The following is a 13,067-nucleotide window of genomic DNA, read 5'->3' on the forward strand; positions in this document are numbered from 1 at the left end:
CAACGTCCTTCCAGGCTGATGGAGAAATGGACAGAGTGAATTCTTAAACATCAGTACTAAAGGAAATCAGTCCTGAATATTCATTGGAAGGACTGATGCTGAAGTTGAAGCTCCAATACTTTGGCCACCTGATGCAAAGAACTGACTCATTGGAAAAGACCCTGATGCTGGGAAAGATTGAAGGCAGGAGGAGAAGGGGATGACAGAAGATGGGATGGTTGGATGGCATCACTGACTGACTCAATGGACATGGGTTGGACCAAGCTCCGAGATTTCGTGATGGATAGGGAAGCCTGACATGTTGCAGTCCATGGGGTCACAAAGAGTCAGACACAACTGAGCGAATGAACTGAAATGAACTGGACCATCAGGGAAGTACCCACCAGTCATTCATTGTTCATCCAGCACATTTAAGTGATACTTCTGTGCCCTACAATATTATGTCAGGTGCTGCAGGGAGTTAGAGCTAGGTAAAGGTCCTTGCCCTGGAAAAGTAACACATGAATCCAGAGATTTCCAACCAAAGAAGTGCTCTACTTAAGGGTCAAATGAGAGAGAAAGTGTGTGTGTGTGTGTGTGTGTGTGTGTGTGTGTGTGTGAAGTCACATACACACAGAATCATTTGATCCTTAAATAGAGCACATTACCTACACACTTTATATAATGCATATTTTTAAAGCCTTGGAGTCTGAAGTCCAGAGTCAATCTAGACTCTATAATTGAGTAACTACTGTTTGTTTGACCCTCAATATTTTCAGCTGTAAAACTAGGATAATAACAGTTACATCACAATTGTGAGGCTTATATGAGATGACTCATGTGAAAGCTTTGTGTAAAGAGTACAGAACTCTGCAAACATTTGTAATAGAATGAAAAATTACTGAAGTGAATATTCCAGGACTTTTAAGCAGTGTTTGTCAAAGTGTGTTTGCTGAGACATTGAGGCCCCAGGATGCTAACTGGCATTTCTCACGAAGAGAGTTGTGTGGTCTGGAGGGAAGGCAAAACTTTACATTCAGGGTTTCTACCTGAAACGGAGAATTAAATTGACACAGATAAACAGGAGCAAAGCACACTGATTTTTTTTTTTTACATGTTCATGGGCGCACCCACAGAAAAATGAAGACCCAAAGAAGCAGTTAGAGCCAAACACTTAGTTATATACTAAATTGGACACAGAGTAGTAAGGAGCAAAAAATGGGGGGCAACAAAGGGACTTGAGCCAGGGCAGTTAGTAGTGGAGAAGTGAATATAAAGATAAAGGTTACTTTAAAAAGTTTCTTTGTGTAGACTTCCCCCTTCCTTGACTCTCAGCTCTGGTGATAAGCCTTTTTCTTTCCTCATGGTATAGGGAGGACATTGTTCACTTGGGAGTTCCATTTCCTGCTTTCAGAAAGAAAAAGGAAGTTCAGAGTACCCTTCTTCCAACTGCTGATTTTCAGGTGCCTCAAAATAATCTTTATGCCAAAGTATGCCAATATTTTGGGGTGGCATATTCTGCCACTCCTCAAATCAAATAAACTTGAGAAATACAGGATGATACAAAGTAAAGCACAGTTCTTAGGCCTTGAAAGCCCTGTCAACTCAAGGAGAGAAGCTATATTCTCTCTTCCCCCAGATTAATTTGTTTTCAGCATCAAGGCATCCTCTTCCCCACCCCCACACCACCCTAACTCCCACTCTAGCATCTAGATCCTGGAAATGAACAGAACCCATTTTTAGAAAGACTACTCTCCAGAAAGAAAATGATTGCTTTTATTGAATGCTTTTGAACTGTGGTGTTGAAGAAGACTCTTGAAAGTCACTTGGACAGCAAGGAGATCCAACCAGTCAATCCTGAAGGAAATCAGTCTTGAATATTCATTGGAAGGACTGATGCTGAAGCTGAAACTCCAATACTTTGGCCACCTGATGCAAAGAACTGACTCATTGGAAAAGACCCTGATGCTGGGAAAGATTGCAGGCAGAAGGAGAAGGGGATGACAGAAGATGGGATGGTTGGATGGCATTACTGACTTGATGGACATGAGTTTGAGCAAGCTCTGGGAATTGGTGATGGACAGGAAAGCCTGGTGTGTTACAGTCCATGGGGTCGCAAAGAGTCAGACAAAACTGAGTGACTGAACTGAACTGAACTTCAATTTACAATCCATCAGCCTCTCAAAACTTAGCCATTCATCAATAGAAAATCTAGGAAATCATTCAACAACTTTCCAAGAACAGAGATTCCCAGAAAGGCAGGCAAAAAAGAAAAGGGCCAGCCACTGTGCCAAATATGCCAGATGGGATTCCAGCATAGAATGGGGCAGGACAAGTAGGGGATACCTCTGGGATTCCTTCTAAGGTACCTGCTGCTGGTAAAGCAGTGTATGCATGCTCAGTCATGCCTGACTCTTTTCAACCCCATGGACTGTAGCCTGCTGGGCTTCTCTGTCCATGGGATTTCCCAGGCAAGAATACAGGAGTGGGTTGCCACTTCCTTCTCCAGGGGATCTTTCCAACCCAGGGATGGAACCCTTGTCTTCTGTATTGCAGGCAGATTCTTTACCACTGAGCCACCAGGTAAAGCAGTAGGAAACGTAAAGTCATAAAAGTGAAGAGTTGTGAGCTGATTCTCAAGACATTAAATAGGATATAAACACTAAAGACCAGTAACACAAACAAAAGTTTCTTGGCTTCCAAGAAGTTTCTCTACTTGCAAAGTATCTTCAAGCAAGAGAATTTGCTCCTTCCTTCCCTATTCAAGGGGGTTCGTCAGGCGAGTGGCATTCCCACTAAACACCCCTGTCTTTTACCTCCCTTCTGTTCTCTCAACACACTCCAAACCCTGCCTGGCTTCATGTTTTGTTTTGTTTTCATTTATTTTTATTAGTTGGAGGCTAATTACTTTACAATATTGTAGTGGTTTTTGCCATACATTGACATGAATCAGCCATGAATTTACATGTGTTCCCCATCCCGATCCCCCCTCCCACCTCCTTCCCCATCCCATCCCTCTGGGTCTTCCCAGTGCACCAGCCCTGAGCACTTGTCTCATGCATCCAACCCGGGCTGGTGGTCTGTTTCACCCTTGATAGTATATTTGTTTCAATGCTATTCTCTCAGAACATCCCACCCTCGCCTTCTCCCACAGAGTCCCGAAGTCTGTTCTGTACATCTGTGTCTCTTTTTCTGTTTTGCATATAGGGTTATCATTACCATCTTTCTAAATTCCATATATATGTGTTAGTATACTGTATTGGCCTTTATCTTTCTGGCTTACTTCACTCTGTTTAATGGGCTCCAGTTTCATCCATCTCATTAGAACTGATTCAAATGAATTCTTTTTAACGGCTGAGTAATATTCCATTGTGTATATGTACCATAGCTTCCTTATCTATTCATCTGCTGATGGGCATCTAGGTTGCTTCCATGTCCTGGCAATTATAAACAGTGCTGCGATGAACACTGGCATGCATGTGGCTCTTTCAGATCTGGTTTCCTCCGTGTGTATGCCCAGGAGTGGGATTGCTGGGTCATATGGCAGTTCTAGTTCCACTTTTTAAAGGAATCTCCACACTGTTCTCCATAGTGGCTGTACTAGTTTGCATTCCCACCTACAGTGTAAGAGGGTTCCCTTTTCTCCACACCCTCTCCAGCATTTATTGCTTGTAGACTTTTGGATAGCAGCCATCCTGACTGGCGTGTAATGGTACCTCATTGTGGTTTTGATTTGCATTTCTCTGATAATGAGTGATGTTGAGCTTCATCTTAGATCCTTCCAGAGGGTGCATCTGAGAACTGTGCTGGGAGAGGCGAGGGGAGGAGCCCAGGGCGCAGGCCCAGGGCGCTCAGGTGCAGGGACTGACGGCCACGCCCCATGCCGCGCTGTCTGCGCGCACCTCGGGTCGGGTGGGGCGGACCTGAGGGGGCGGGGCGGACCTGGAGAGAGGGCGGGGCGGTCTTCAGGGGACGGGGGCGGGGCCTCGGGGCGCGGCCGTGCGAGGTGACCCGAATCAACGTTCCCGCGGGTGGCGACGCCAGAGCGCCCACTACCTCGAGCAGGTAACTGGCCGCGGCCGCGCGGCACTGCCTCAGCGGCGTGTGAAGCGGGGACTCCCCGAGAGCGAAGCGTGGAGACCCCGGGGACGCGGCGGGGGAGGGAGCCAGGGGCTCAGGTGTGGCGTCGCGGGCTCTTCCCCGGGTGAGCTGTGTGACTTCGAGCGGCCGTTGCTGGGCCCACCCGGTGGGACTCGCCGGCGGCTGAATAGCCCCCTCAGCCGCAGCCTCTGGAGGCTGTGTGTGGAGCTATTATTTTGTAGGGTTTGGTCGCCTTTAACTTAAAAAAAAAAGTCGCACTATTTCGGGGCTTGGGGGATTGTACCTGAGTCTCCTCAGCGACGCCTGCTCTCCTCAGGCCTAAGGGAAGTTTCCTCGACAACGGGGATCTCTGAGGCCTGGAAGGCAGGGACTCGCCCGGTGGAGCACTGGGGGCTGTGGGTCCGCTGGTTTCACGTGTCTCCTCGTTGGGACCCCCGGGCCGGACGGAGGGGAGACCCCAGCCCTGGCGGAGCCAGCCGCGTGTCCCACTCCCTGCCCTGGGCGCGCGCTTCCGACCTCCGGCTCTGGGAGCAGGGGCTGGGGAGGGGTGGGGTGGCCTCTGGGTTAAGAGAGAAGAGAAGGCTTTTCTTTTACCTGGAGAAAACTGATGAGAACTGGTTAGAGAATTGTTTCTATCTGTGATGTTTCTGAAACTTTTTGAATCCGCGGAGGGGTGGTAAATATCACTTTGCTTTGCATTTTGGAAAATATGAATTATCTACCTAGCTAGATTTTAGATTTGGCTTCTATCTCCTCCAGTTTTTTCTTCTTGTTTCTTTACTGTGGTTTTCTTTAGATCAGGAAAATACTACGCATGAATGGTGGCTATATGGCACACAGATGGTAGGTGATGCCAAGCCAAAAAAACACTAATTAATTCCTTTAGAACAGGTGTCTCCCCACCTCTGAGATTTAATGCCTGATGATCTGAGGTCGAGCTGATGTAATAATAATAGAAATAAAGTGCACAATAAAATGCTTAAATCATTCCAAAACCACCCCGGGTACCCCCCTGGCTCCCTGCCTCCCCTCCCCCCCCACACACCACCTCCAAGAAAAAATTCTCTTCCATCAAACTGGTCACTAGTGCCAAGAAGTGCCAAAAAGTTCGGGACCGCTGCTTTAAAATACAGCATGTAAAAGAATTGCTTTCATTTTTAAAATATACTGATTCTTCCTCCAAGTAGGCTGTTTGATAGAGGTGTTTTCCCTGAGTAATACTGTTATAAAAAAAAATACTGTTATAAGTAGTCTGGAAACATTAACAGTTAACAGTAACAACACTCCCTACTTACCAGTTCAATATTTTGATATGTGACTTTTTCAAGGTTAAAAATTGCTCTTTCTGGAAGAAACTATTAATATTGATTGCCTTTGAGAACGGGGATTTGAGATATTTTAATCATATATTTTGTAGCTTTTGCTAATGACTTTGAGTCTGGACAAAAAAAGGCTTCATAAAAATTTGCTCTTTTTTAAAAAACTCTTTGAGAAACAAAAATTTTAAGTTCCTCTTGTATTTTATTGGCTCCACTTGAATTACAATTGTGTATTCACAAATAAAACTAACAAACTGAGGGACTGATTCAGGTTGAGAGAAATTGAACTTGTGATTCTTGTTGGACCTTTGGCAGAGCTGTCTAGTTGGCAGTTAGGTATATTGGTACTGGGATTTTCTAAAGTCAGGATCAGAGTTGTGAATGTTAAAAACCACCCATGGATTTGTGATACTTAATCTTGTGAGAGTGGAAGAAATGATTCAAGTAAGTAGAATTTAAAAAAAAAGAGGAAGACCAAGGATGGAAAATACCAATACTTAAGTGATGGGTAGAGACAGCCAAGGAGACCAAGGAGGCAAGTTCAGGAAAGAAGGAAGCAAATTAACAGACAGTGGTGTCATAAAAGCCAGGAGAGGGAAGAGTTTTAATAAAGGATAGAAATCTATTTGAGAGTCAAATGAGATAGAGGAATCAGGAAGATAGGAACTGATAAAGTGCCTGTTGCCTTTGGTAGTTAGAAGGCTGTCATTGAACTCAACAAGCATAGTTTAAATATTGGGTTGGTCAAAAATTTTGAGATTTTCCACATCTTACAGGAAAACCTGAAGGACCTTTTTGGCCAATCCAATAAAAAGATAAGGATGGAAGCCAAATTTGAATGACTTTGAGGAGTAAATAGAAGATGAAGAAATAAAGATAGTGATTGTAGAATCCTTATTTTGATACACAAAGATTTGAAGAAGTGATAGGGTAGTGGAGTATAGGGGAGTTTATGGTCAGATTGGAAAGAATATAAGGCCAATAGGATTTATATTTATATTAAATATATATTTATGTTAAAGAGCATCTCCCAGCATGGTTCCTGTCTGCTGGTTAAGTAGTAGCTGAGAGCAAGTATCTGAGCATATTGAATAGAAAATATTTAAGCCCCCCAATTCAAATTATGAACACTATTTTAGTGGTATTTTGATCTGTTGTGTTCAGATGTTGTCAGTGTTAAAGTCACACTTGAACAAACTGTTGAATTGTATTTCACCTGAGTTCCAGTATCTAGATGCTCCCAACTTAGCATATTAAAAAAAGCAGAGACATTACTTTGCCAACAAAGATTCGTATAGTCAAAGCTATGGTTTTTCTAGTAGTCATGTATGGATGTGAGAGTTGGACCATAAAGAAGGCTGAGCACCAAAGAATTGATGCTTTTGAACTGTGGTGTTAGAGAAGACTCTTGAGAGCCCCTTGTTCCTTGGAACCACTTTAGCATTCTTGCCTTGAGAACCCCATGAATAGTATAAAGGAAATCAACCCTGACTATTCATTGGAAGTACTGATTCTGAAGCTGAACCTCCAGTACTTTGGCCACCTGATGTGAAGAGCTGACTTGTTAGAGAAGACCCAGATGCTGGGAAAGATTGAAGGCAGGAGAAGGAGACAACAGAGGATGAGATGGTTGAATAGCATCACCAACTCAATGGACATGAGTTTGAGTAAGCTCTGGGAATGGTGATGGACAGGGAAGCCTGGCGTGCTGCAGTCCATGGGGGTCACAAAGAGTCAGACACAATTGAGTGACTGAACAATAACTTTTAAGTCGTGATTTTTCAAGTGTGTATCTCAATGACTCTTCTAAAAATCTTATGTAGGTATCAGACATTTTGGCTGAATCAGAATCCATGAGGCATACACCAGTTAGGGCCTTGGCTTCAGTTATTATCATCCATTTAAGGGAAAATGCTCTTAGATGAAAATTTCTGAGTTTAACTTCAGTCTTCATTGAGAATTTAATTTTTTTGTTCAGGCAGTAATTTTATGTGTATTTTTCTTACAGTTTGGAAAAAATGGCTAAAAATGGAAAAGGCAAACAAGTGTTGATAATATGGAACAACTGGAACTCTTGTACTCGGCTGGTAGAAGTGTAAATTGGTGGCAATATCTACTAAAGTGAAGCATATGAATAAGTTACGCCCAAACTATACCTGACAAAACTCTAGAAATGACAAACTAAAGTAATAGAAAACAGATCAATGGTTACTTGAGGGTAGGGGGCAGCAAGGGAACAAAAAGGGGATGGATGTAAAGGGGGTAACTTTCAGGGATGGTGAATTAATTCATCAGTCAGTTCAGTTCAGTTGCTCAGTTATGTTCGACTCTTTGTAACCCTTGAACTGCAGCACTCCAGGCTTCTCTGTCCCATGAATGTATTCGTGGGTATGTTCATTTTCTTGATTATAAAGATGTTTCCACTTCTGTATACATATGTCTGACTCATGTAATTGTACATTTTAAATATGTGCAATTCACTTAAGTCAGTACCTCAATAAAACTATTTAAAAAAAAGAGCAAAATTAGTAGAATGGGAATTCCCTGGTGATCCACGGGCTAGGACTCCGTGCTTCCACACTAGGGGGCATGGGTTTGATCCCTGGTCGAAGAACTAGGACCGTGTAAGCTGCAGGGCCAAGACCAAAGCCAAAACAAAGCAAAACAAACTAGAGAGTAGAAGAAAACACATCACTTAAGTATGTTTATTTAAGTATTGTTGTTATCTCAGGATGATGAGGTTATTGTTACTTTTTATTTTCTTCATATAGTTTTATATATTTTCATAATTTATACCACAGCCATGTGCTTGCTTAATTTTTAAATGAAAATTATTTCATATGTGCAAAATGGTACTTTTGATAAATCTACATATTTAGAGACTACAGATAAAATGCATGCCCTGTACCTATATCATGCTATAGACTAATATGTATTTTTTTAACCATAGTTGTATCTTTCTCCTTGATCATGTCTTTCTCTTGCTATGCTCCTTGAGTTTTTGTATAGTTTTACTACATAAGTAAAACTTATAGACTTTCCTGGTTGCTCGGGTGGTAAAGCGTCTGCTTACAACGCGGGTGACCCAGGTTCAATCCCTGCATTGGGAAGATCTCCTGGAGAAGGAAGTGGCAACCCACTCGAGTATTCTTGCCTGGAAAATCCCACGGACAGAGGAGCTTATTAGGCTGCAGTCCATGGGGTTGCAAAGAGTTGGACACAACTGAGCGACTTCACTTCACTTCACTACATAAATAGGTATTCATAAGTAATGTACTGTTCAGTTTCGTGTTTTGGGGGAGCACAAAATTGTATTTATGAGATTCATCTATGTTGCGTTATAGTTCCTTTTTTTGCTGCATAGCACTCCACTATATGAGTTTACAACTGTTTATCCATCCTCCTGTTGGTGGATATTTAGGGTGTTTTCAGTCTTCATATTAAAATCTGATTTTGCTTTTTGCCATTAAAAGCTATTTTGTTATTACTGTTAAACCTGTTCGTGTTTCTCTGTGTCCATGCGTAAGAATTTCCTGTGCTTTTTTGCCTCAGAGTAGAGTTGTAGATCTTCAGATTTGCTGGATAATTACTGAATTGCTTTATAACAGTTCATACTCTCACAAGCAATGTGTTAGTGTTCACTTTGTTCTCTTTCTCAACAACATTTGAGACATTTGTACATTTGTAATAATATGAATTTTTTCTTTTCAACCATCTGGTAGGTGAGAAATGGTGGGGTTTAATTTACATCCTTAATTATGGATGTATGGAATAGCTGTTTATGTTTTTTGCCTGTTTTTAATTTTTTGTCTTTTAAAAGTTGATTTTTGCCTGTTTTTAATTTTTTGTCTTTTAAAAGTTGATTTCTGGATACTAATCCCTTATCAGTTATGCTTGTGGCAAATATCTTTTTTCTAGTAAGTAGCTTGTCTTTTACTTTCTTTATAGTGGTTTTTGACAGACACATTCATTTTGTAGTTTAACGTAGTTGAATATGGCAAGCTTTTCCTTATGGTTTACTCTTTTGACATCTTGTTTAACAAATCTTTCCTTTCCCTGAGGTCATAGTCTGATATTTTCTTCTAAAAGCTTTAAAATGTTGCCTTTCATAGTTGTGTCCTTGGTCCATGTGAAATTGATTTTTGTGTGGTGTGAAGTAGGAATCCAGTTTCATTTTTTTTCCGTATGGGTAATCTGCTCTTCCCAGCATCGTTTACTGAATATTCTGTTTTTCCTTTCAATAATCTATAAGTGTCATATGTCAACATTCCATACATAGGTTCACATGTTTCTGGGCTATCCTTTTGTTGCTTTCTTTGTGTATCCTTGCTGCAACCTTACTTTTACTTAGTTGTGTAAAGAACCTCCATACCTAAAAGACAAGTACCTACCCATGCTTCTTTTAGGACTCAAATTAATGTTTAATGGTTTTTCTAAAGTAAACTTTTCATCAGAGTATATAGAAATATGTTATTTAAGTCTTAAATATCTGCTATAGTCACCCAAGGTCACAAGTACTTCCGAAGCTACTTTATTGTGGATTATATCAGGCTGTCTTTAGTTTTTGCAAATCCTGTCCTAACTCACTGGAGTTAACTTTAACTTGAAAAGTAAATATTGGATTTTCACTTTTGGAATATAGTTAAGGCGTTTGGAAAAACCTTCACACTGAAAATAGCTAAGAATAGCTGTATTAAAAATTACTTACAATTTTATATGCCAAAATCTAAGAGAAAGCTGGAAATCTAAGACTGTAGGAGCCCTTGAGCTTTATTTGCTTTGAGGGTATTTTCTATTTTCTAAACTGGGGGAACTTGATTAGATTTGAATAAGAATTTGGTATATTTGTAGGGTTGAAGGCATAGTTAGAAGTCAGTCCAGGGCTCATTCACGGTTAGCTAACAAGAGACTTCTGCCCGTAATTCTGGGATCCCAAAGGTCTGTGATGTCATGGAAAGGATGAAACTTCCTTCAGGGATCTGCAAGGAAAGTTGTCTCGATGCCAAGTGAAACAGAAGTGGGGAAAAAACCTGTCCTTGGGCAGTTAAAACTACCAGATCGTGGGGGAAGTACACATCACTTTGGTGGTCTAAAAAAATTTCAATATGTGAATTTTTAAAAATCTTTTTTTCTTTATATATATATATATGCCATAAAATTCACCCTTGACAGTGTATAATTCAGTGGGTTTTCATATATCCACAAAGTTGTACAACCATCATCAGTATCTTAATTCCAGAATACTTTTATTACCCCCAGGAAAAAACCTTATACCATTGATAGTCATTCCCCATATCCTTCTTTTCCCCAAACTCTTGGCAACTTCTAATCTACTTTTGTCTCTGTGATTTGCTTATTCTGGGTATTTGATATGAATGAAATCATATAATATGCCTTTTGTTTCTTATTTCACTTAGCATACTTGTTTCAAGGATTATTCATGTTTACCATGAATCAGTACTTTACTCTTTTTAATAGCTGACTGATATTCCATTGTATGGATGATACCACACTTGGTTTTCCCATTCCTTTGTTGATGGTTATCTCCACTTCTTGGCTCTTATGAATATTTGCATACAAGTTTTTGTATGGAAATGTGTTTTCCATTCTCATAGGATATATATTTTCATTCTCCACTTACCTACAAGTATGAATTGCTGGGGCACGTGGTAATTCTGTATTTGTTTTAAGGACCTGCGAAACTATTTTCCAAAGCAGCTACGCCTACCAACAACATATGAGGGTTCTAGTTTCTCCGCATCCTCACCAACACTTACTTTTCTCTGTCTTTTTGATTGTAGCTATCTTAGTGTGTGTGAAGTGGTATCTCATTGAGGTTTTGATTTGCATTTCCCTAATAACTGATGATGTTGAGCACCTTTCCTTGTGTTTATTAGCAGTGTCCTTTGCTCATTTTAAAATCAAGTTGTATGTTAAGGCATGAATTTAAAATGATACACAAATGCAAATTCTCTGTAGGAGTATACTTTCATCTTTGGCTTAAAAAAGTTCTACCAGTTAAAATTTGAGGTCAGTGGATAATCTGTAAAAGATAACCAAGTGGAAATAAGACAACCTGAGCAAGAATCAGCAAAAACAGTGGACAATTAGAGGAAAACTTGCAAATGCTTATGTATTGTAATTACTAGTTATTGATTATTAAACTAACCATGATGGGGTCTATTTAAGTGAATAAAAATCACAATTGAAAATATATGCAGGGAGCAGGAATCTGAAAAGGTACCAAACTGGTTGAAAAAGGAACTGAATGTAATTTCTATTAATGAAAAATGCAGTAATAAAAACTCAAAACTCATTTGTTAAGTTTAACCACAGATTAGGCAATTATGCAAACCCCAAGAGAGAAAGAATGAACTGGAATATAGATCGGAGTAAATCATTCAGAATACAGCTCAAAGATAGATAAATGGAAGATATGAAAGAGATTAAGATACATGAAAATGAGAATAATCAGAAGGAGAAGTTAACAAAGTTTAGTGAATGGAGTTCCTGAAAGAAAAGAAATAGAGAATGGGCAAAAACCATATTTAAAGAGATAATGAGAATTTAGTACTGGAAAGTCTACCAGTACAGGTGGAAAGACACCAATCCACAGATTAGTTATTAAGGTATACCCAATTGTTTATGCATCTGTTGATGGATATTTGATAATTTCTATGTTTTGGCTATTCAAATAGAGCTTCTGTGAACACTAATGTATCAGTCTTTGTATGGATATAAAATTTCTTTTTTCTTGAGTAAATAAATACCCAGGAAAGAAATGTCTGGATCATATGGTAGCTGTATGTTTAACAAACTGCCAAACCATTTTACCGTCCCACCAGTTGAAAATGAGAGTTCTATTTGTTCCACATGCTTGGAATGGTCAGTCTTTGCAATTTCATTATCTCTAACAAATGTGTAGTATTATCTCATTGTACTTTAACTTGCATTTCCTTAATGAATTATGGTGTTGAACATGTTTTTAATGTACTTTTTTGGCCATTTGTATATTTTTTGTGGAGATGTGTCTGTCCAAATCCTTTTTAAATTGGGTTACTTTTCTTTTTATTATTGAGTTATAATAGTTTTAAAAAATATTTTGTATATAAGCCTTTTATTGAATGTATGATGCCATTTTAATATGTGCCTTGGCATAATTTTCTTCATGGTTTCTAAGCTTAGTGTTTGTTGAGTTTCTTAGACCTGAGCTTTGTAGGTCTCATATTTGGAAAATTTTAGTATTATTTCTTAAAAAAATTTTTTCTGCCTCCCCATTCCTATCATGAATTTCAATACATGTATATTAGGCTTCTTAAAATTGTTTCATGGGTCTGACATATGCTTTTCATTTTGTTTTCATTCTTTTTTTTCCCCTCTTTGTATTTCATGTGGGGTCTCGTTGTGCTTATTGTTTCTTTTGCAGCGTCTAATCTGCTGTATTAATGCCATTAGTATTTTTTCCATCTCAGACATTATAGTTTTCATCTTTAGAAGTTGGTTTGTGTATTTTTTTGATTCTTCTAAGTTTCTACTTAACTTTTTGCACATATAGAATCACTTATAACTGTTTTGAAGTCCTTAACTGTTCACTTCATTTCTGTATTGGTTCCAATTGATGGATTTTTCTCTGCATTATTTTTTTCCCCTTCTTTGTATGTCTAGTAA

General features: G+C 39.6%; 1 protein-coding gene across 2 annotated transcripts in view; it reads left to right on the forward strand.

Moving 5' to 3' along the window:
• The window catches only part of TC2N (tandem C2 domains, nuclear), a 70,511-nt gene that overhangs the window by 26,165 nt on the left and 31,279 nt on the right, over positions 1–13,067 (forward strand). Inside the window, exon 1 of one of the 2 annotated variants that reach the window (XM_043489696.1) lies at positions 3,953–4,044. The exons of the other annotated variant lie outside the window; for it this stretch is intronic. The gene's annotated coding sequence lies outside the window, so the exon portion shown is untranslated. Of the gene's footprint in view, positions 1–3,952; positions 4,045–13,067 lie in introns of those variants that run through there. 2 annotated transcript variants of the gene reach the window in all.

The sequence above is a fragment of the Cervus canadensis genome, chromosome 17 (assembly GCF_019320065.1).
Source record: "Cervus canadensis isolate Bull #8, Minnesota chromosome 17, ASM1932006v1, whole genome shotgun sequence".
Lineage (NCBI taxonomy): Eukaryota > Metazoa > Chordata > Mammalia > Artiodactyla > Cervidae > Cervus > Cervus canadensis.